The sequence below is a fragment of the Elephantulus edwardii genome, unplaced genomic scaffold, assembly GCF_000299155.1.
Source record: "Elephantulus edwardii isolate Elephantulus edwardi_28Jun2011 unplaced genomic scaffold, EleEdw1.0 scaffold00007, whole genome shotgun sequence".
Taxonomy (NCBI): domain Eukaryota; kingdom Metazoa; phylum Chordata; class Mammalia; order Macroscelidea; family Macroscelididae; genus Elephantulus; species Elephantulus edwardii.
The window spans coordinates 35,155,889-35,178,436 of record NW_006399757.1 but is presented as its reverse complement, the minus strand read 5'-3'; the positions used below and the strand labels follow the sequence as shown (position 1 = coordinate 35,178,436).

At 39.4% G+C, this 22,548-nt stretch overlaps 1 pseudogene; it reads right to left on the bottom strand.

Annotated features, from left to right (window-relative positions):
- Positions 1-2: 2 nt before the first annotated feature.
- Positions 3-975, bottom strand: LOC102875710 (annotated as a pseudogene).
- Positions 976-22,548: the final 21,573 nt, after the last annotated feature.

The window sequence follows — 22,548 nt, the reverse complement described above, 5'->3', positions numbered from 1 at the left end:
GTGTCTTGCTGGATGAAGTGGTACAGGGACTTGCCGTACTTTCTCTTGAATTCAGATCTAATTTTCAACATGTCCACTTCACTGCGGGAGACCATGATCCTAACCGGGATCTTATCGCGAGTTCCCTTGCCCTTCATGGAGTCATACAGTCGGTCAGCAAAGTACAGGGGCTTGTTCTGGATACACTGGACCAGGTTCAGGAAAACATTTTCCAAGTCTCCTTTGACTTCCTTCTTGATGCTCTCCAGCATGCCAAAGGACTGTAGCTCTTGTACCTTTCAAACACTTTCTGCAGGTGGCACACACTGCGCTCTGTCATGATGCTGATCCACTTGGGCACATCTGTTCCCTTCCTCTTCACGCCAGCATCATACAGCTCCCGGGCATCCTGGTCAATCTGCTCATAGTTAATGACGGAGCCATCCTCTGCTCTTCTGCCCTTGGCGAGGGCAACCATCAGCTTGCGGAAGTCCCCGGATGTGTCCGAAACAACGTCCTTCTCCAGGTCGGTCTTGTACATTTCCTTGTAGACTCTGTTGATTTCCTGCAGCTCCTGGTTGGTCCTGGAGCAGATGATCTCAATGAGGGAGTCCTCATCCGTCCCCAGTCCCTTCATGGAGGCTTTCAGCTCGGAGGCATCATACTGAGCAGGTGTTTTCAATAGGCCCAAGATCACTGTCTCCAGGTGGCCAGATAAGGCTGACTTCAGTGCTGATGCAAGTTCCTTTTTGGTCCTTCTCTGGTAGGCGAGGCAATATCCTGCCTCTGTTCATTGCTGCGGTTGGTCAAAATGTTGACGATGGTGACCTCATCCACACCTTTGGTCTTGATGGCTGATTCAATGTTCAAAGCATCCCGTTCTGCATCAAAGCTGGTATACGCCTTGACTGATCCGTATGCGCTTGCGGGTGTGGAGTGATCACCCTCCAAGCTGAGCTTGCAGAGAATTTCGTGAACAGTAGACATCTTGAAAGAAGCTGGGCAGGGCACCGAGCGCTGTGAGCCTCCCCAGATGCAGAGTGGAACTGGCTGTCAATCATGAAACTTTTAATCTAAGGAGTATAGACTCTAGCTTGCAAGATGTTTACCCGTGGTTTTTTTATCTGTATGAAGGCACTTGGCTGTGTGAATCACAGCAAATTACAGATAATATTCAAAAGATTAGCACTCAAGTCTTTTTTTTTTTTTTAGATTTTAATTAAAGTTTATAAAGAACTTGGGTTTCTACTCATTCACTGTTGCACATTTTCCTCCCTGTTCCCCCTGCTCCCCAGTTCAACTTTTTTCTTTGGAAAAAAAAGTTCTTTCATTGTTATACAGTCGTTCCCCCACCACCACCACCATCACTTTACTATGCAACTCTTATTCTTGACTCCTGTCATGCCAAGAATACTTAATGATATATTCCTTTTATACAGTTCTCTCTGTCATCTGTTTCAATGCAGTGTACATTATTTACCCCCTCTTTTCTTAGGTCCCCCCAACCCCCATATCAGTCCTGTTCTATAATAGTGGCATTATGCAGTATGTGTCTTTTTTGTGACTGAAATATTTCACTCAGCATAATGTCCTCCATGGTCACCCATTTTGTAGAATATTTCCTGAGTTCTTTGTTTTTCAGTGCTGCATAATATCCCATTGTGTGAATATAACACAGCTTCTCTATCCCTTCGTTAATGGGCACTTGCGTTGTTTCCAATTCTTTCATACAGAACTTATATACAAACCATTTGAACAGAACAATGGAACTGTGTGTGGTTCATAACTGGAAGAGGTATGTGGCAGGCTTATATCCTTTCACCTTACTTATTCAATCTCTACGCTGAGCAACAAACCAGAGAAGGTGGACTATATAATGAAGAATACCGGATCAACAGTGGACAATTCATTAACTAACAAGATGCAGATGACATAATCTTTCCTGCTTGAGCATAAAGAAAATTTGAAGCTCTTACTGATGAAAGTCAGAGGCTACAGGTTCCAATATGGACTATATCTGCATATGTAGCAAACAGAAATCCTCACAACTGGACTGATATAAACAGCACCACAATAAATAAAGAAGAACCTGTAATTATGTCATTCTTCTTGAGTCAACAACTAATATTCATAGAATTTGAAGCCAAGAAATAATACACTGCACTGGGTAAATATGTACAAGAGACCACTTAAAAATTTTTAAAAGCAAAGATTATCAATTTAATGACTAAGGTATACCTGACCCAAGCTATGGTATTTATTATTTTATTTTATTTAGCTGTGGTATTTTCAATATGCATGTAGAAGTTGGATGATGGGAAAAGGAAGATAGACTTAATTCACTCAAATTGTGATTAAGGGAAAAGAATATTAAACATAGAATGAACTTCCAGGATAAACAAATATGCCTTGAAAGAAATACAACCAGAATGTTCCTCAGAGGTGAGTATGACAAAATTCTGACTCATCCACTTTGGACACATCAGAAAAGTCCAGAAAAGGACATCACGTTTAGTGAAATAGAGAGCCAATAAAAATTAAAGAAACTCTCATTGAGGACTACTGCTACAATAAACACAACATAGACTCAGATATAACAGTAATCATGAAGATGGTAAAGAATCAGGGAGCATTTTGGGCCTGTGTACATTATTGTTGCTGCTGCTATGTACTGTCAAGTTGGAACCAATCAATAGCTGACCCTCCATCAGGTTTTCAGAGTCAGTTAATCACACAGAAAGAGAGCTGGTAGAGTCAAACTGTGTACCTTTGAGTTGGCAGTGCAATTCCTTACTTCTATGGGAGTTCTGGTGGCCTAGTAGGTTAAGAAGTTGTGCTACAATCCCAAACACACATGGCTCCTTCCATCAGATGCTCACAGAATAAGGATGGGCAATCTTTTCCTGAGTGATTTACTACCTATGAAAATCCACTGAAGGGTCAAGCTATAGGTCAGTTTTGACTCAACAGCACATATGACAAGATCAATGATGAACAACAAGGTGATAGGGAAAACCACAGATGATTTATAGTAGGGAAATGAGGTGATAGGGAAAACTACAGATGATTTATAGTAGGGAAATTACATGATCATTGTTGGGTTTTCAAAAAATCTAACAACAGTGTAGAGAATAATTTTAATTTTGGAAACACAGACTGTCAAAAAAACCCAAAAAAAACCCAGACAACAACTCTGGGCTGAGAAGGAACAACAAAAATGACAACCCGGGCCAAAGCAATGGTTAAAATGGTATCAGCTATTTCAGGCCCAAAGCAGAAGTATAAGGAGAATAAAAGCCCCATCTCAAACAATATAAAGTATTTTACTTTTGATTTCAGGGGAACAAGAATATTCTAACTATTAAGTGTAAAGATTTAAATTACATAAAAAAATCTGAAAAGAATTCTGAAAGTTAGATGGTGCCCATCTACCACTATTGACCATTCTGGTACCAAAGAGAAGGTGTCAGATAAAATTGAAGAAAGATGCAGGACAGAATTTTTTTAATTTCTAAACAAGACCAGATCTACTGAACTAATACACAATACAGGAATCTGAGACTGTTGAGCTAAGATATCCTTTGAACGGCCACACAAGTTACTCCTATAACTCATCTTTCAGCAAGTAATAGATCAGCTTCTAAAAGAAACAATATCACTCATGAGAAACGTGCTTCCTTAAGCAATCCAGTAAACAAAACCATATGCTTAACATTTATCCAAAAGATAGATGAGAAAGCAAAGCTAGGAAGGAGAGTTAAATCAATAGAAACAGAACAAACAATGGAAATAATGGCAACCTTGTCACACTGAAAATTTTGATCACTATCACAGTTTAATTTGTATAGAAACTTTTAAGTGGACAAAGTGAAGTATTACAAAGTGAGGAAAAAATCCCCCCCAAAAAAAGAAGTCAGAACTATTGCAGCATAAAGAGTGGGTAGGCTCTGAACACACTGGACCAATTGGCAGCATCAAGATGGATGGTGAAGAGATTGAGATTGTTCACACCTTTAGTTTGCTTGGCTCCACAGTCAACACTTTTGGCACCAGTAGCCAGGAAATTAAAAGGCGCATTGCCATGGGAAAGTCTGCTGTTAGGGACCTCTCCAAAGTACTTAAGAGCAATGGTGTCTCTCTGGAGACTAAGGTGCGTCTGATACAGGCCATAGTCTTCACAATCATTTGCTATTCATCAGAGAGTTGGACAATGACCAAGAAGGATAGAAGGAGAATTGATGCCTTTGAGCTGTGGTGCTGGAGAAGACTATTGAGAGTACTATGGACTGTTAGGAAAACAAACAGATTCATCCTGGAAAGGGTTAAACCGGGTGGCTTCTTAGAGGCAAGGATTCTGAGGCTCTGTCTGACACACTTTGGACATGTTGTGAGGAGAGACCAGTCCTTGGAGAAGAACATCATGCTTGGGAGGGTGGAGGGACGGCGCAGGAGAGGAAGGCCCTCTATGAGGTGGATTGATTCAGCGACTGGGATAATCGGGATGGGAGTGTCAGAGACAGTGCGATTGGCACAGAACAGAGCAGAGTTTAGAGCTGTTGTACATAGGGTCGCTATGAGTCACAAGTGACTCGACTGCACAGAACAACAACAACAACAGGCTCTGAAGTAACTGAAAAAACAAGGCCAACAAGGCCTCATGAATTGATGGGATATCAACTGACATATTTCAATAAACAAATGCAGCCCTGGACTTGCTCACTAGGTTATGCCAAGAAATCTGGAGGACAACTACCTGGTCACGTGACTGGAAGAGATCCATATTTATTCCCATTCCAAAAATAAGGTGATCTGATGGAGTGTGGAAATTATTGAACAATATCATTAATACCACACACAAGCAAGATCCTGATGAAGATTATCCAGAAAATGATGGGAACAATATACTGACAGAAACTACCAAGAAATACAAGCTAGGTTTAGAAGAGGCTGTGACACTAAGGACATTAGAGGTAATGTTTGAAGTTAGCTGAAAGCAGAAAGTACCAAAAGAAAGTCTATGTTTCGTTGACTATGCAAAGGCATTTGACTGTATGGATCACAACAAATTGTGGCTCACCTTGAGAAGAATGGGAATCCCAGAACACCTTATCATGCTCATAATTAAAAGCTATACTTGGACCAGGAAGCAGTCATCAGAACACAGCAAGGAAACATTGCATGGTTCAAAATTAGGAAAAATGTATGTCAGGGATGCATTTTATCATCATTCCTTTTCAACCTATATGCGGAACAGATCATTTGGGAGGCTGGACTAAATGAAGAAGAATGTGGCATCAGAATTGTTATGCAGATGAAACAACCTTGCTTGCTGAAACTGAGGAGGACCTAAGGTGCTTGCTGCAGAAGGCCAAGGACTTCAGTCTTTAATATAGATTAAAGCTCAACATGAAGAAAGCAATGATTCTTAACACTGGGCCAAATGACAGATGATAGATGGAGAAGATACTGAGATTGTTCATTTCAACTTGCTTGGTTCCACAATCAACACTCTTGGCACCAACAGTTAGGAAATCAAAAGATGAATTGTATTAGGAAAATCTGCTGTCAGGGAACTCTCCAGAGTGCTTAAGAACAACATCAGTCCCGTGACTTAGGTGCACCTGATCCAAGCCATGGTCTTTGCAATTACTTGCTATGCATCAGACAGCTGGACAGTGAACAAGGATGATAGAAGAAGAACCGATGCCTTTGAGTTGGGGTGCTGAAGACAAGAACTGAACATACCATAGACTGCCAAGAGCACTAACAGGTCTGTCCTAGAGACAGGTCTGCTCCTTGGGGGCAAGGACTTTGAAGCTCTATCTTGCATACACTAAGCATGTTGCCAGGAGGAACCAGTCCTTGAAGAAGGGCATCATGCTGGGAAGCGTGGAGAGATAGTGCAGGAGAGGAAGACCATGGATAAGATGGATTGACACAGTAAATGGGGTAAAGGGAATAGCTTTGTCAGAGACAGTGAGACTGGCTCAGGATAGAGCAGAGTTCAGAGCTATTTTGGATAGGGTTACTATGCATCACAGGAGACACAATGACACATTAATAACAAAAACAGGCCCCAAAGGTGCTCACCAGAATGAGCATACTTAAAATCTTGGAAGACAGTAGAGATAAAGGAGTTAGGGGAATGGTGGTGGCAGGAATGATGTGAAACAGGCTGATAAATAACTGGGGGAAAGAGCAATGAAAGGAATGAGTAGGGATTGCTCTGTCTAAAAACTTTATTTCTTCCCCAGAAAGGAAGAGAAAGAAGCCAGTGACGGGTACAAAGCTTTGTGGGAAATGTATTAAGCACATTACTACTGCTGCCAAATCCATGGTCTCTCCAAACTGGCTCACTCCTTACTGCTATTCTCTATAGAGGAATGTCCATAGCTTTAAACAAGAATACACAGGTAAAATAAAGACAGCCCATCTGTAGGTTGAGTGGTCATATAAAGAGAGTAGATAAGAGGCACTAAATATTTTAGTAGATTAATCAGCCCACATTTTCTAGATTTTTTTTTTAAACCCTCATTGCTGCCAAGTTGGAACCCACTCATAGCTGACCCTCCAGTGGTTTTTCAGAGGCTGTAAATCGCATGGGACGGTACTGTTTGTCTTTCTCTCCACAGAGAAGCTGGTGGATTCAAACTGCCTGCTGTGGAATGTAAGAAAAACTAGCCAGCCACAAGTATGAGATACAGAAATCACCTAGATTATATCACTGGCTCTGATTTTGCTTGACTTGTGGTCTTAATCCATGTGTATAATTCCAATAAATGCCTCCTTTTCTTAAGAAATTCAAAATGCCTGAAAAGCCTAAGTGCCTGCTCCTTGTCATCAAAAAAGCTCAAACATGAAAAAAATATTTATTTTGTTAAATCTGCCATTTGTAAGGTGACTGCTCTTGACAGTTCCTATTTGGGATGACGTAAAATGAATCAAGGGTAGTTTCATAGGCTGACACAGAAATACAGATTAGTAAATCAAACCCTCAAAAGTAACTGCTGATCAATAGCACTTAGCACAAGAGACGTTTTAAACATAATCTAAGATGACTTCATGAGGAAAAGCTGGACATCATGGTGTGCAATGGTAAACTGATTAACTGAAAAATAGAAAATCAAATAAAGAAGCCATAGGGTATTAACTGTCTTCAAACTACAGACTAAATTAAAAGTTTGAGAGCATTATTGCTTTACAAGCCTTCTGAGATTTGGATCAAAGACAGATATCACATCTGGTTTCCCGAGGAGTTTTAGAAATGTTATGTATGAGTCCTACAAAAGAACACTACTAATGATGAAGTCTTGGAATTGAGCCAGCCTACAAACAGTGGGCTGGATGTGTGCAGAGAGAAGATAGTAAGAGGATGCCCGGCCAGCTGTTATAGACTGATGAAATACATAAGTCGGATAAGCAGAATGAGAAATATCTGACACTTTAAAACTCCACTGAAGTTGGGGGTGTGTGGGGAACTAACACAAAATACATCAATCTGAAAATAATTTAGGTGGAAGTGGGTAACACATTTACATAAACACTATAAACAGCATGAAAAAAGGAGGAACAGTAAAAATAATCAAAGATCGTATTTCACAAGTACCTCACAATGGCCTTTTTGACAGAGACACAGAGTACATGTAAGATTATAAGAGAAAATTTCTTACAAATATTTATTTTTTTTTATAATTTTTTATTTTTTTTTTACAGAGGTTTTGGATTTCCATTTTATTTACAGTACTTACCTGCTCTGCTCCTGCTAATAGATAATACTTTAAATTGAATTTTTAATTTTGTAATTTAAATGAGTTCCTATTTTATTGAGAAAGACTATCTGAACTAAATTTCTAACATCCTCTTTTTTTTTTTTAAGCTTTACCAAACTAGTATTTTACTCTCTCTCAGCTTAGTAGGCTAGAAATCTGAATTTAGGGTAGTTGTTGTTGTATACTATCGAGCTAGAAGCAATCCATAGCTCACTTTCTGGTGGGTTTTCAGAGACAATCACAAAGGAGAAGACCATTCATTTTCTCCTGTGGAGTAGCTGGTAGATTCAAACAGCATGCCTCTTGGCTTACAGCACAGCTTCTTAACACTCAGTCACCAGAGCTCCCTAAATTGAGGGTACCAGCTCTAATGAAAGACTGTCAGGTCTGGGGAAGGTCCTTGTGTCCTTTCAACATCTATGGGTCCCCTGATACCTGGAGGTATCCATGTGTCTTACCATAATTTTCTCCCAGGTCTAGGAAGTTCTCAGTGCAGAGACCCCAGGGCCAAAGGATACACTCTGGCTCTTAATTCTTGGTGGTACTGAGGTCCCTCTTTACTATTAGAGAAAGTCAGTGCCTTTAAGACTTGCTAGACTTGTGAATCAACTTAGAAATGAGTTGTGATCCATACTGAAGGTGTATTTTATATTTATATATATATAATCTTTGTTCTTATTCAGTAAGTGTTTCAGGCCTCTTCATTTTCAGCAAGCAAGATACTGTTAAGTTATTGATGAGTCTTCAATCCTGATGCCACATTCGTCTTCATATAGCCCAGCTTCTCAATTTACTTGCTCAGCATACAGTTTGAATAGGTGAGGTGAAAGGATAACCACATCAGCGGAGTTTAGGGCTGTTGTACATAGGGTCGCTATGAGTCGCAGGCGACTCGACGGCACATAACAACAACAACAAATCATACAGTATTACCTTCTTCTGTTCGGACAACTGCTTGCTGGTTCATGTATGAGTTTCATATGAGCAAAATAAAGTGTTCCAGGATTGCCACTCTTCTCAATGTTATCCATTATTTATTATGATCCACACAGCTGAATTTTTTTTAGTATAGTCAATAAAATACAAGCAAACACCTTATTAATACTCCTGCTTTCAGGCAAATTCCATCTAACACCAGAAATGTTGTCCCTTGTTCTCTGGTCTCTTTTGAATCCAGCTTGAGCTTCTGGCAGTTTCCTGTTTATGTAGAGTTCCATCATCTACTTTTCCCCCATAATCTTCAACAAGATTTTACTTGTGGGTGATATTGTTCAATAACTTCTGCATTCTCTTGGATCATCTTTTATTGAATGGGAATAAATATGGATCTTGTCCAGTCAGCTGGCCAGGAAGCTGTCTTCCAAATTTCTTGGCACAGATGGGTAAGGCCGCATCTGTTTGCCAAAACACCTCAAATGATAGTCAATTCCTTGCGTCTTATTTTCCGTCACTGCCTTTAATGCAGCTTAGACTTCTTTTATTACCACTGTTTCTTGATTATATGCTCTTCTTCAAATGCCTCAATGCCAACCACTCCTTTTAGTAAAGTGGCTATGTGTACTTTTTCCATCTTCTTTTGATACTTCCTGTGTCGATCAAGACTTTATCCATAGAATACTTTAGCAATGCAATTTGGAGGCTTGAATATTTTTTTCTTCAGTTTTCTCAGCTTGAAAAATGTTAATCTTGTTCCCTTTTTGGTTTTCTAACTCCAAATGTGAATATTTCATTGTAACTTTGCCCTTGGAAATCTTCCGTTCTGCACTCTTAAACACTGATCATTTATTCCTTCTGCTTTAGGACTCCACATTAATTACATTAAATCACAAAACAAGAGGACATCCACAGCACAGTAAGAATCATGGCCCAGTCATGTTGACACATAACATTAAAACCAACACATCAAATATGCACTCTACATCATCTTTTATATTTTATGTATATATCATGTTGTTGTGTACTGTCGGGTCAGAACTGATGCATAGCTGACCCTCCAGGGGGTTTTCAGAGGCAGTTAATCACACAGGAGGAGGCTATCTATCCTTCTCTTGTGGAGCATCTGGTGGATTCGAATTGCGTGCCTTCAGGATTAAATATCAAAGAAACATCACAGTCTTATCTTCAAGATCAAGTAGTTTACAATAGAGGCATTCAATTAAATTTTTTTAATGTAAGAATCCTTATTATAGAAAGTTTCTAAATGTCACATTTCCATTTTTAATAGTGCATTCATTTACACATAAGTTTTCAGAGGTGTGCTATTTCAGAAGTGGATGACTATTCCTATCACAACAACTCACAAGTGACCTCAGTACAGCAAGCTGACAGACAGGTGCTATACTAATAAACTACAAATAAGCAATCATAAACACATCAAACTATAAAGCAATTGTTCTTAGGTGCTACTGAGTCAAGTAGTACTAAGATTGACCCAATGAAAACAAATCTGAACCCTTTCCTACTCTGTGCATTCTCATCTCTGATACACTTGAGCCCACTGCTGTAGTGGCCAGGTTTTCATATCTGTTTAACAATCTTAACTAATATCTACTGTTAAGATAGGTATTTCTTTCAAGTAATCCAAGTCCGTTTTCAGTGCTTTATAGAGTAACTAGCTTTCAGATTTACAGTGAAGCTTCTCTCCACAACCAAAAAAATTGCCTTGTTCTTCATTTCTTCCCTATAAAGATACTCTATTCAAGTATGCTCAAAGATAAATTATTCTAGCCAGTTCAAGACTCATCATTCACTCAGTCAGTCTTAATATTATCCTATTTCATCATGTAGTCAAAGCCATACAAATTAGATGCAAATAGGTAAAAAGGATATTTTTTAAAAATACAACATTTTCAAACAGAGCTTGTATTTAACTGAGGCAAGCATATGGCTAGAAGGTAAATGTAAATGACCATCACTCAAGTTTTTCATACATCATCTGAAAAATATGGAGATGTCAACAGTTCTTAAAAGCCATCTTGGGTACTCTGAATGGGTACACTTGACAAGAGGTTCTGGAACCACTTTTCAATCCTCACAGATTTGTTTAAGCATATTCACAAAAGACTTCGCTGTAGTAATGTTCCCATCGATGGAAATGTTCGTGAGGTGGGTTGCCTCAGAGTTGGTAAAAATCAATGGGCAGCTTCTCTTGAGGTGAGCATTCTGTCATTTTATTGTGCCCTGAGTGTGTTAAACAGGGACAGCTGGGAAGTGGCCACAGGTGTGTCTGCTGGAGCTCATGTAGCCTCTGAACCTAGACTGGCCTGTGGGCTGCAGACAAGCTGGTCATTGCCACCCAGCAGCTAGGCCTCAGGGTTAGATTTTGGCAACCAGAGATACAGCTGTGGATGGAGGGGGAACATGTGGTGTGGATGTGTGCCTAAGATGTCATGCCACTCTCTTCCCACCACCACTGGCCCCACAGCCTTCTCAGTCTCCAACTTGTGATTTATGTATTTTCTTATTAGATGCTATAAGAAGGTTACTGATGGTTCTCCATCAATATGGTTTCTCATGGGGAAAACGGTTCAAAGTTTGTTTGCAAAAAAAATCCCTACTATCGTAAAAGGGGATACTAAAAAAGCTCTATGAACCCCAAATAGGATAAAATCCAGGAAAAAAATAATCAAGATATATAACAAAACTTTTGAAAACTAAGTGTGAATTCTTAGAGCATCTCAGAGAAAAGCAAAAATGCTGCCTAATAAGGGGAATCAATAAAAATAAGCCTTAATGCTCTCCAGTCCTTCCCAAGTTTGTTAGTGATTTACAAAATCATTGCTCCTGAGTGCTGTGTAGTATTTCTATCATGTGAATGTACCATAATTCCTTAATCCACTCAATTTTGGTAGGACATTTGGGCTGTTTCCATGTCCTTGTGATGGTGAACCTGCTATGAACATTGGTGTACAAGTTTCATTTGTGTCTCAGTTCTCATTTTCAGACATAACAACAACAACAACACATTCCAAGCAGTGGAACCACTGTGCCATATGGAATGTCTATGTTCAGCTTTCTGAGGAAATACCACACCACCTTCCGGAATGGTTGTACCATTTTACAATCCCACCAACAAGGTGTAAGAGTTCCTATCTTGCCACATCCTCTCCAACATTTATTACTTGCTGTCCTGTTAAACTTTGCCACTGCTACTGGTGTGAGATGGTGTTTCATCATGGTTTTGACTGCCAAGTGAACTCACTCGCTCCAACAAGGACTAATACTGTATAAGACCATTATTGTAGAAATAGATAAACATGAAGATCTAAGGGGGGAGAGGGAGGGAGGACCTAAGGTAACTAGGGTAGGAAGATCTAAATGGGGAGGGGGAGCAGAGGGGTGAAGATGGGTGAGTTGGGGGTTAATCATAGGGTCTCACAATTTGATGGGTAGGTGGTGGTAGGTTAAGGAAATGTGAAAGATCTGGTGTGAAAAACAACGTATACAAACTTTGTAAGTAAACTAGTATAAAATAAAATTTTTATATAAAAAAAGAAAATAAGACTTATGCTCTAATTTCCTGGCAGAAACTATGCAGGCAAGAAAGCAATGGAATGATACTCATCAAACCTTGAAAAAGAAACTGCCTACCAAGAATTACATACCCAGTGAAACTGTCCCTCAAATCAAACTCAAAATGTAAACTCATTGCCAGGGAGTCAGAATCAACTCACAGCTGACCCTCCAGTGGCTGTTTGTAGGCTGTAAATAGCACAGGAGGAGAGTGCTTATCTTTCTCAGAGCTGCTGCTGGATCTGAACCATCAGAGAGGTGCCACCTCTAGGTGAGCAGTACAACTCCCTACGGACAAACTGACCAAAGCTCTCTAAAATACTACAGTGAAACCAGAACATTTACAGATAATAAAAAACTGATGGGATTTATAAAAACAAGACATGCAATTTTTAATCCATCAGCTGCTCCCCTGGAGAATGATGAGCTACTTCCTTGTGTGCATTAACTGCCTCTGAAGACCCACCAGAGGGTCAGCTCTGGGTCGGTTCTGATTCAATGATACACAACAACAACCTAACAAGAAATGCTAGAGTCCTTTGGACAGAAGACCAACAACATTTTTGCCAACCTGAGACTAAGACACATTACAACATCACCCAGAAACCAACTGACATGAAGAATTTTTAAAAGAAAATAAAGCTCATTAAAATTATTTAAAAAATTTTTTTTAAAAAAAGAAATCTATTCAAAGATAGTGAGTTGACAATTAGTACTGGAATGATAAATGCTATGGATACTTTTTTACATAATTTTTAAGATTATGCTTATAATGTCAGAAAAAATTCAACTCTACATATTTCTTTCACATTATTTGTAAATGTAAAAAGTTATCCCATAAAGCTCAGATATATGAAATATATCCTATATAATAAGATATATAAGATCTTAAAAATAATATATTCAAATTCTGTAAATAAACTAGTGGAAAATGAAAAAAGATATATAAATCATAATATGCACAACTCTGAGAATGACAGCATATCTTATTTCAACAATAAATCTTACTATACTTCAAAGTAAAAATAAATAAATAAATAAATAAATAAAATAAAATAAACTTCCAAGACTATAAGCAAGAGGTCAATCTGTAAATAATGGTAACTACAAAGAAAACAAAAACAAACCAACTGCTATACAGTAGCTTATAACTCATGGCAACCCTACCTGAGTTCCTGAGGATGTAAATCATGTTGTGTTGATCGTGGTGTTGTGTACCATCAGGTGAGAACCAACCCATAGCTGACCCTCCAGCAGGTTTTCAGAGTCTGTAATCACATATCTGTTTGTTCTTTTGGCAATCAGTACTCTTCTCCAGTACCACAATTCAAAGTCGTCAATTCTTCTGTCATCCTTATTCACTGTCCAGTTCTCTGAAGCATAGCAGGTGACTGTGAAAACCATGGCCTGAATTAGGTACTCTTTCATTTTCAAACTGTTATCACTGCTCTTCAGCAGTCTGGTGAGGTCCCTGACAGCAGGACTGTTCAATGCACTACACTCCCTGAGTTCTTGACTACTGGTACCAAGGGTGTTGACTGTTGATCCAAGGAAGATAAAATCATTGACAGCTTCAATCCTTTCTCCATCCATCATAATGTGAACAGCTGATCCTGTAGTGAAGACCTTTGTTTTCTTTATATTGAAATGTAATCCATACCAAAGGCTATAGTCCTTGATCTTCTGCAGCAAGCATTTCATATTTTCCTCACTTTCAGCAAAGTTGTCAGCTACCTAATTCAGGTTTTTGATGAGTTTTCTCCTAATCTCAATGCCACATTCTTCTTCATAGAGTCCATCTTCGTGAATTATTTGCTCAGCATACAGACTGAATAGGTATGAAGAAAGGATACAAACCTGATACATCCTTCCTGATTTTAAATCAAGCACTGTTCCTTTGCTCAGTTCTGACAACAGCTTCTTGGTTTAGGTATAGATTTCATATCAGCACAATTAAGTGTTCTGGGATTCCCATTCTTCTCAATGTTAGCCATAATTTGTTATGATCCACACAGTCAAATGCCTCTGCATGGTAAACTTAACACAAATAGGCATTCTTCTGGTATTCTCTAATTTTAGCCTGGATCCACCTGACACCAGCAGCCTTGGAAATCCCGCGAGAGGTTCGTCTATGAGTCAGTTTTGAATCAATGGCAACAAATTTGAGTTTCTGAGTATCAGAGTAAAGTCCCTTGGGCCAGTATGAACATCATAACAAATAGAGGGGGGAAACACTGAAGATGTCAACAATCTCCTTTTACAAAGATTCACAATCAACACCTAGGAAAGCAGCAATCAAGATACCAAATGACATGTTATTGTTGTTGTTAAGGGCCACTGAGTCGAGTACGAGCCATACCAAGCCTATGAACAACAGATCTGAACTCTGTCCTATCTTATGCCATCATCATCATCATCTCTGATGTACATTAGCCTACTGCTGCAATAACTCTGTCTATCCAACTCATTGAGGGTCTTCCTCTCCTTCGATGACCCTCACCTTTCCAAGTATGATTGCCCCTTTCCAAGGAATGGTCTCTCCTAACAACATGCCCAAAAGTATGCGAGACAAAAAGCTCCACCATCCTTGCCTCCAAGGAGCACTCTGGTTGCACCTTCGACAAGACATGTCTGATGGTTCTTTTGACAGTCCATAGGATATTTAGCACTTTTCCCCATAAGAAGACTTTAAAGTATTAAAAAATAAAGACGTCATTTGAGAAGGAAGGTGAACCTGACTAAAGCCATGGTATTTTCAATTACCTCACATGCATGCCAAAGCAGGACAATGAATACACAAGACAGATTAAGAAGTGATGCATTGTAATTATCCTGTTGGAGAAGAATATGGAATAAACCTTAGGCAGTGACAAGAACCAACAACCCTATCTTGGAACAGGTAGAGTTTTGATCCTTAGAAGTGAAGAGCATAAGGTAAAAAACAACACAAAAACAGCTAATATACCTCATATTGTAACAAAGAAATTAGCTTTGCCCCAGGTTCTTCAGAAGTCACCTTTAAATCCTTGGAATTTCTGGGTAATAGAGTGTCACTTTCTTCATGGTGGGCCCCATCATTTTACAGGAAGGTGATGAAAGGTAGGCACCTGATTGTTTGAATGAGATGGCTGGGATGGTGTAAGACTCATCATTATTTTCAGGGTGGGTACGTGACTATGCCAGAAACATAAACCATGATATGTATTTAGAGGATTGGAATTCTGAGTGGCATTAGCCCAATCTCCAATGAGCAAGGGGCTTGGAGACCAAACTCCACCAGTAGGCTATGATTCAATCATGCCTGCATAATGAAATTCCAATTAAAAATTCTGGATACATTAAAGGCTTGGTGAGTTTCTGTGGTTGGCAATAGTTTATCAGTGTTGTCACACTGTACTTTCAGAAGGGTAACAGCATCCCAGAGAATGACACCAGCTTCGTATCTGGAATCCTGCTGGACCTCTCTCTTTGCCTGGTTCTGATCTGTATCCTTTGCTATAATATAACTGTAATTATAAGTACAAAATTTTTCTGAGCTCTATGGGTTGGTCTAGTGAATTATTCAATCTGCATGTGGTGTGAGAGCTCCAAACTTTTAGCTAGTTGGTAAGAAGTAAGGTGGTTCTGGAGACCCTCAAAAGTACAACTTGTATTTGAAGTAAGTCTTGTGGATATCTCCGCACTCGGATTGTGCAGAATATAATAATCACAGTACTCACTTTTCTAAATAAATCCATTTTTAAATAAACTGACCTAAGCTATTATTAGGCAGCTCTTGTGGACTAGTGGTAAGATGCTGTGCTGCATTTCCAAAGGCATGTGGTTCGAATTCTCCAGCTACTACATGGGAAAAGGATGGGAAATCTCCTCCCATGTAATATACTACCTCTGAAAACCTTCTTGGAACTATGGGTCAGTTCTGATGTGACAGCACACAACAACAACAACAACAAGCTATTATCAGGGCAACATCGGATGAGATGCTTCAACTTATCAGAGTTCACACAAACGAAAACTATTTTAGGCCCATTACTGAGTAAAGACATTTTATTTTTCTTTTGTATAATAAGCTTTTTCACAGCTCCTTATTAGGAGGCTGAGTTACAAAATCAGCAGTGCTAACTTTGCTCTACGCCCTGATAAGATGTGAAATGGTAGATACTTCCAAGGTGTGAACTTCTCTCCCGAACAAAATCCCATCAGTCCAAACAGAAATGCTCTTTTCAAGGGATATAACCAAAGCTTTGAACAGGTTTATTCTGGCTCAAACCCCTCCTACTGAGAACTTGCACTTCCACTTCATAAAAATCACATGGAGATCTTGTCAAGATGCAGATTCTGATTCAATATAAATGGGGGAGAAATGCAAATATGCAGAAGGGTCAAGCCAGAAAGAATTCCGAGATGTAACCCAAATTTTTCAAGGAAGATTAATAAATAAAGACTTCAATTTCTAAGTAAAATTTTGTTACCAGAAGGTAACAATATAATTGATCTTATGGCTAAGTTTTACTTCTTTATCAAATAATTTTCATTATTAACATTTCATACGTATAATTTCTTTACCAACATAATGCATGTTGAATCTCTCAATGTCATTATATTGTAGTTGGGTATAGAGAATTTTGATAACTTTGTGGGGCACATATGTCCCAGATGGGGTAAATGGGATGAGACGCTGAAAAAAAAATGTTTTATCTTAGCAATTTTATTAATTGAAAAGTCTAAAAACATTGGTAATACATAAAAGGTACCCTAAACAGACTGCATATAATTACTCAAATCTGCTTCTTTCCTAATGCTGTATGTATTCACTGCAGATCTTTCTGGTTCACTTGATTTCCGACCAGTTGGAGTTGGAACCCATTTGACACCCCAGGAACTGGCTTGTTCTTAAAAAGTAAAGAATGTCTTCCTAATAAAAGCAACACTGAAGGACAGTTGCTCACATCTGCCCCTTTTGTTATTTTCACAATTTAAACAGTTTAACAATCCAAGACAATAAGGAAATAGAGTGATCAATCCCACAATTTAACAGGGCACTGTATAATTATACAGAATATGGCACTCCTGTGACTTACTTCTGCTCTAAGTAGTTATGTAGGCCCCACCTCATGCCAGCAAGTGTAAATATATGGGAGGAAAGCCTTCCAAGAAACCCCAGAAGTAGCCAATATAAGCACAGTATTTACATGTACAAAAGGAGGTTGGTATATAATGTTGGCATAATGTGTTGGACTGCTAACCTGAAAAGTCAGAGGTTTGACTCCACCAGGAGAAAGATAACAGTTAACTTCCTATAAAGATCTACAGCCTCCATGAAAACCTGATGGAGGGTCACTGTGAGTCAGAATTTACTCGACAGCTGTGGGTGGGTGTATGTATAATGGATAACAAGAATAAAATTAACCCGGGGAGCTCTGGTGGTCTAGTGGCAAGAAGCTGCATTGCAATCCCAGAGGCGCACAGTTCGAATCCACCAGATGCTCTGCCGAGGAAGGAGGGGCAATCTCCTCCTGTACCAGTCAGATCTGATTTGACGGTACACACACACACACAAATAATAAAAAAATAAAAATGAAAAAAAGAATAAAATTAACCCAACTGACTATGCAATAAAGGATAGTCTGAGGCTTAGACATGTCAGTGTTCATTTAGAATTAAGAAGCAAAGTGGTATGGTAGAGTCTATTTATTTATTTTACACAATAGAAAAAGATAAAATTGCTTCAACTCTTATACAGAAAAACACTCATGTAAAATTGTATGATGATGCAGTCACAATTCTTCAATAAATTATGTATCTTGTTATTCTTTAATGAAAACATCTGGATTAACAACAAGTTAATCTGAAACATATCTAAGCCCTACACTCAAACTTAATTCAAGTTAGCTAAATTAGTAAAATCTCAGTAATATCTATTTTTAAAAGGTATATTCACTGCATTTATTAAAATAATTTTTTTTTACTTTTTACTTAAAAAAAGTCAATGAGTCAAATGTAACACAGATTAACTGAAGCTACAAACACAAGAACAATTAAGAGAGCTCTGGTAGGGTAGTCTGGAGGGAGCTGCCATTCTAACTCAAAGGCCATCACAACTCTCAGCCAGTTCAAATCTACCAACAGTTCTAGGACTATCTAGGAGATAGACAATCTCCTCCAGCGTGATTTATAGTCTTAGAAAATTCCCTGGAAGTTTGGTTACGAGTTGGTTTTGACTTGATGTCAATGAGTTTTGAGTTTGAACTATTCACATTAAGTAAGACACAGCAGTACAGTATTTTACAACATGAGAAAAGATCCTACACTAATAGGATTAAACTATATTAATAGGGAGGAGAAAATGTTCGGAAATAAAAGCTGCCCAGAGCATTTTTAGCTCCACTCATTCCCTTATTCATCTGTTGATCTTTCCACAGCTATAACTAAAAATAAGCAAGTTAATTTCCAAACACTATGAAAAAAGCTGCTACACTAGAAACACTAGCTGAACATTCTATTGAAGCTCTTTCTTTTCTCCTTCAAAAAGGACTTTGTACAAATCAAGACATACACCAGCCCTAAAGAGTTCAGAGACTGCATGGCATCTCACAATTCCATAAAGGTATGAGGACACGGAAATACCCAGGGTGATAAAAGGCTGATACCTACGGGGTCGGAGGCTTGATCCAGAAGGCTGTGAAGGACAGTATCAAAGCCACAGGGCAGCTGTAGAAAAGGAGCAGCTGGCTTGTAACCAGCTTTTCAGCCAAAGACGTTGGTTTGCAAATAATAGTATCATCCAACATTTATGTCACATACTTTGGACACATTTCTAGGAAAGACATATTCCTTGGAGATGAATATCATGCTGGGAAAGGTAAGTGTCGGTAAAAGAGAGGAAGACCCTCAATGAGATGGACCCAGTGACTGCAGCAGTGGGCTCAAGCATGTCAGAGGTGATGAAGAAGGCACAGGACAGAACAAGGTTCAGGTCTGTTCTTTACAGAGTACTCAACTTGATGGCACCTAACAACCATCACCAGCAATATCTGAGGGCCTAGATATGTTGTAAGGAGGGACAGGTCCTTGGAGAGGGACATCATGCTTGCGAGGGTGGAGGGACAGCTCAGGAGGGGAAGACCCTCTATGAGGTGGATTGATTCAGTGACTAGGGTAATCGGGATGGGTGTGTCAGAGGCAATGCGATTGGCACAGGATAGAGCAGGGTTTAGGGCTGTTGTACATAGGGTCACTATGAGTCGCAAGCGACTCGACGGCACATAACAACAAGAACAACAGTCCTGGTGGCACAGTCTGTAGTGAGCTGTGCTGTAAAGTCCATGCTTTCCTGGTGGCTAGAATAGACCAGTGGCAGAGAACAGAAAGGGAAAGATGGTCAATCTCTTCCCATGCATTTTACAGGCTCAGAAACTCAATGGAAGCTCAACAATGAGTTGACATGGTCTTTCCAATCACTAAAAGCTGGACAATGACCTTTGAGCTGTTGGAGAAGAGTGCTCAGCACCCCAGAGACAGCCGAAAGAACAAATAACCATGTCTGGAAGTGCTCTTTGGAGGCAAGGACAATGAGGCTTCACCTTACATACTATGGGCATGTGGCTAGGAGGGTCTGGTCACTGGAGAGGGACATGATGAAGGGAGAGGTGGAGGGTCAGGAAGACCCTCAACCAGGTGGACTGACACAGTGACTGCTGCAACGGGTTCTCATGTGTGAGGATGGCATAGGTAGGACAGGGTTCAGATCTGTTGTTCACAGGGTCACTTTGAGTCAAACTCCACTCGACGGCACCTAACAACAACAACAACTGTTAGTAACAAGCTCATATATGGAAAATCTCGTGTTCTTTGCTCATTATGTTTGAAACAGGTGGTGAGATAGGAGAAAATGAATGCTTGGTGGCAAAGGCATTCTAAATAGTTTACAGATATTTTAAAAATGTATAATTAAAAAATTTTTAAAAATATATAATATACATATATCTAATTAGAATTCACTGCTATTTATAAAGACCATGGCCTGAATCAGATGCACAGATACTTGTGCGGGTTGCAGTATCCTTTCTTGTAAATATTTTTTCAATGAGCCCTTGTCTGAAAACTTTAGAAACCTTTCCTCATGAATCTTCCTTTTCCTTCATTCCTATAGTTGAAGTTACCCACATCATGTATCTCTTCTACCCCTTACACTTTATCCCATGTGGACTAACTACCCTGGTGGATTCACAAGGCATCTTAGTGAATGGCTATAAAGCTTCTTTCTTCACTCCTCTACTGATTTCATTGTCTTTCCTCTATTAAGGAGCCTACATGGTTCAGTAAAGGAGTTCTGGCAGAGCAGTGGATTAATCAATCACTTGCCTGCAAACTGAAATGCTAACAGTTCAAATCTATCAGTCACTCCACGGGAGTAAGATCTGGCTGTCCATTTATGTGAAGATTTACAGTGCTGGGACCACTATGGGGCAGTCTTCCCACAGGGCAGCTGGAAGTTGGAGTGGACTCTACATAGGGGGCTGGTTTGGGTTTTGGTTTCTCTATTTAAGAAACTCCAAAAGCATCCCACTAACTACAGAATGAAGTTGAAACTTCTCTGCCTAGAGTTCTGGCTCCAGCCCCCATGCAATCTTATCTCCCACAAGTTCTCAGCTTGCTTCCTTTGGAAAAGCCTTAGTTCTCCCTTTAAGCCTGGCTCATGTTGTTTTCCCAACTGGACTAATTTTCCCCACTTTCTTTTGCACATCCAAATCCTACTTACCCTTCAATGGCCAGCCAGCTTAAATAATTGCCTTCACTACAATTGCCTTTCTTCACAATTCTGCACACATTAATCTCCTTTCTCTGATCTCCTATAGGGCAAATTGTTTCTAAGATTCATGGTGGCTTTTGCATACTGCTCTGCTTTCTTGTGTTTTCATGCCTACCCTAAGACTGCTACCTTGTCTTTGTATTTTCTGTAACATCTAGCTAGCATTCAGCTAAGCATAACAGATATTCAATAATTTGCAGTTTCATTTTGGTACAGAAACTCCATCAATCCCATTTATACACACCTTACACAATATATACAAACTTCTCTGTATCTGATCAAATCCTCAAGCTCTTCGCTTAAGCTTCTACCTCCTTGACAAATGTCCCTGCCTTCACTGGGAGCAGGGAGGTGCACTGCTAACTCAAAGCAAGGGTCAACCTGGTGTGATTTACAGCCTCCCAAAAACCTAGCAGAGGGTCAACTATGAGTCATTTCATCTCAAAACAATGAGTTTTTTAGTTGAGTTCACTGTGGGCAAATTTGCCTTTAAAATCCTAAGCTGATTTCCTCCATTATCCTTCTCTTTCCTGACCTAAAATCTAGCTCTTTCTTGACCCCACTCTATGCCTGCTACAATATCCTATGAACAATCTTCATTTTCCTGTTCAACTAACTTATCTGTTGATGTTGACCAATTCACTGTCACTTGTTACTGTTATTTTTGCCCCTCTTTTGACTGTTTTCTCCTTCCCTGTTCCCCAACTCATTACCTAACTGCTGTATTACTAATTTATAATATTCTTGTCCCCTACAAACTGAAGAACCTTGGTAGTCAACATTCACATCATTAGCACTTCATACTCATACAGGACTTGAATTTTTTTATTCTTCTCACCTCTGCTCACTAGTATTTTTCTCCCCACAGTAGCAAGATGTAAGACTCTATCTTGAGAGTGTACTCGGGCCGGTGGGAGGGGTGTGAGGGGACTGTATACCAAAGAAGGAATTTTTCTTTTGCTTTTCAAAGAGAGGAGCAAACTGGGGTGGGGTGGGGGGGAGGACTGGGCAGGGAGAAAAGTACAACAATGAATGAATGGAAATCCAAAATCTCTGTAAATGTTCATTAAAATTAATAGACTAAAATAAAAAAAAAGAAAAAAAGACTATCTTGAGGCTCTTGAGCATCTCTAACTGGAAACACTTTAACTGACATCCCATTTCACTTTTCAATTCCCCAGGACACCTGATTCCTGCCATCCACATTTTCTGACAGGTCAGAAGAGCAAACGCTGCTCCATATATTACACTTGGGCAAAGACAGTTAAAAGTACAAATTCTGCAGAGTTTCTAATCCATTCCATTGTGCTTCCCACCAGGATTTCTGATTTAATTGCCCTGCATTGGGGCCTGGGCACTAAGAGCTGTAAAAGCCCCCAGGTGATTCTACTGTGCATTAAAAATTGAAAACGGGTATTCTAGCATGAGAATTACCATGCTACCACAAAAACTAGGTTAGTGGTGCTTAAGATCACT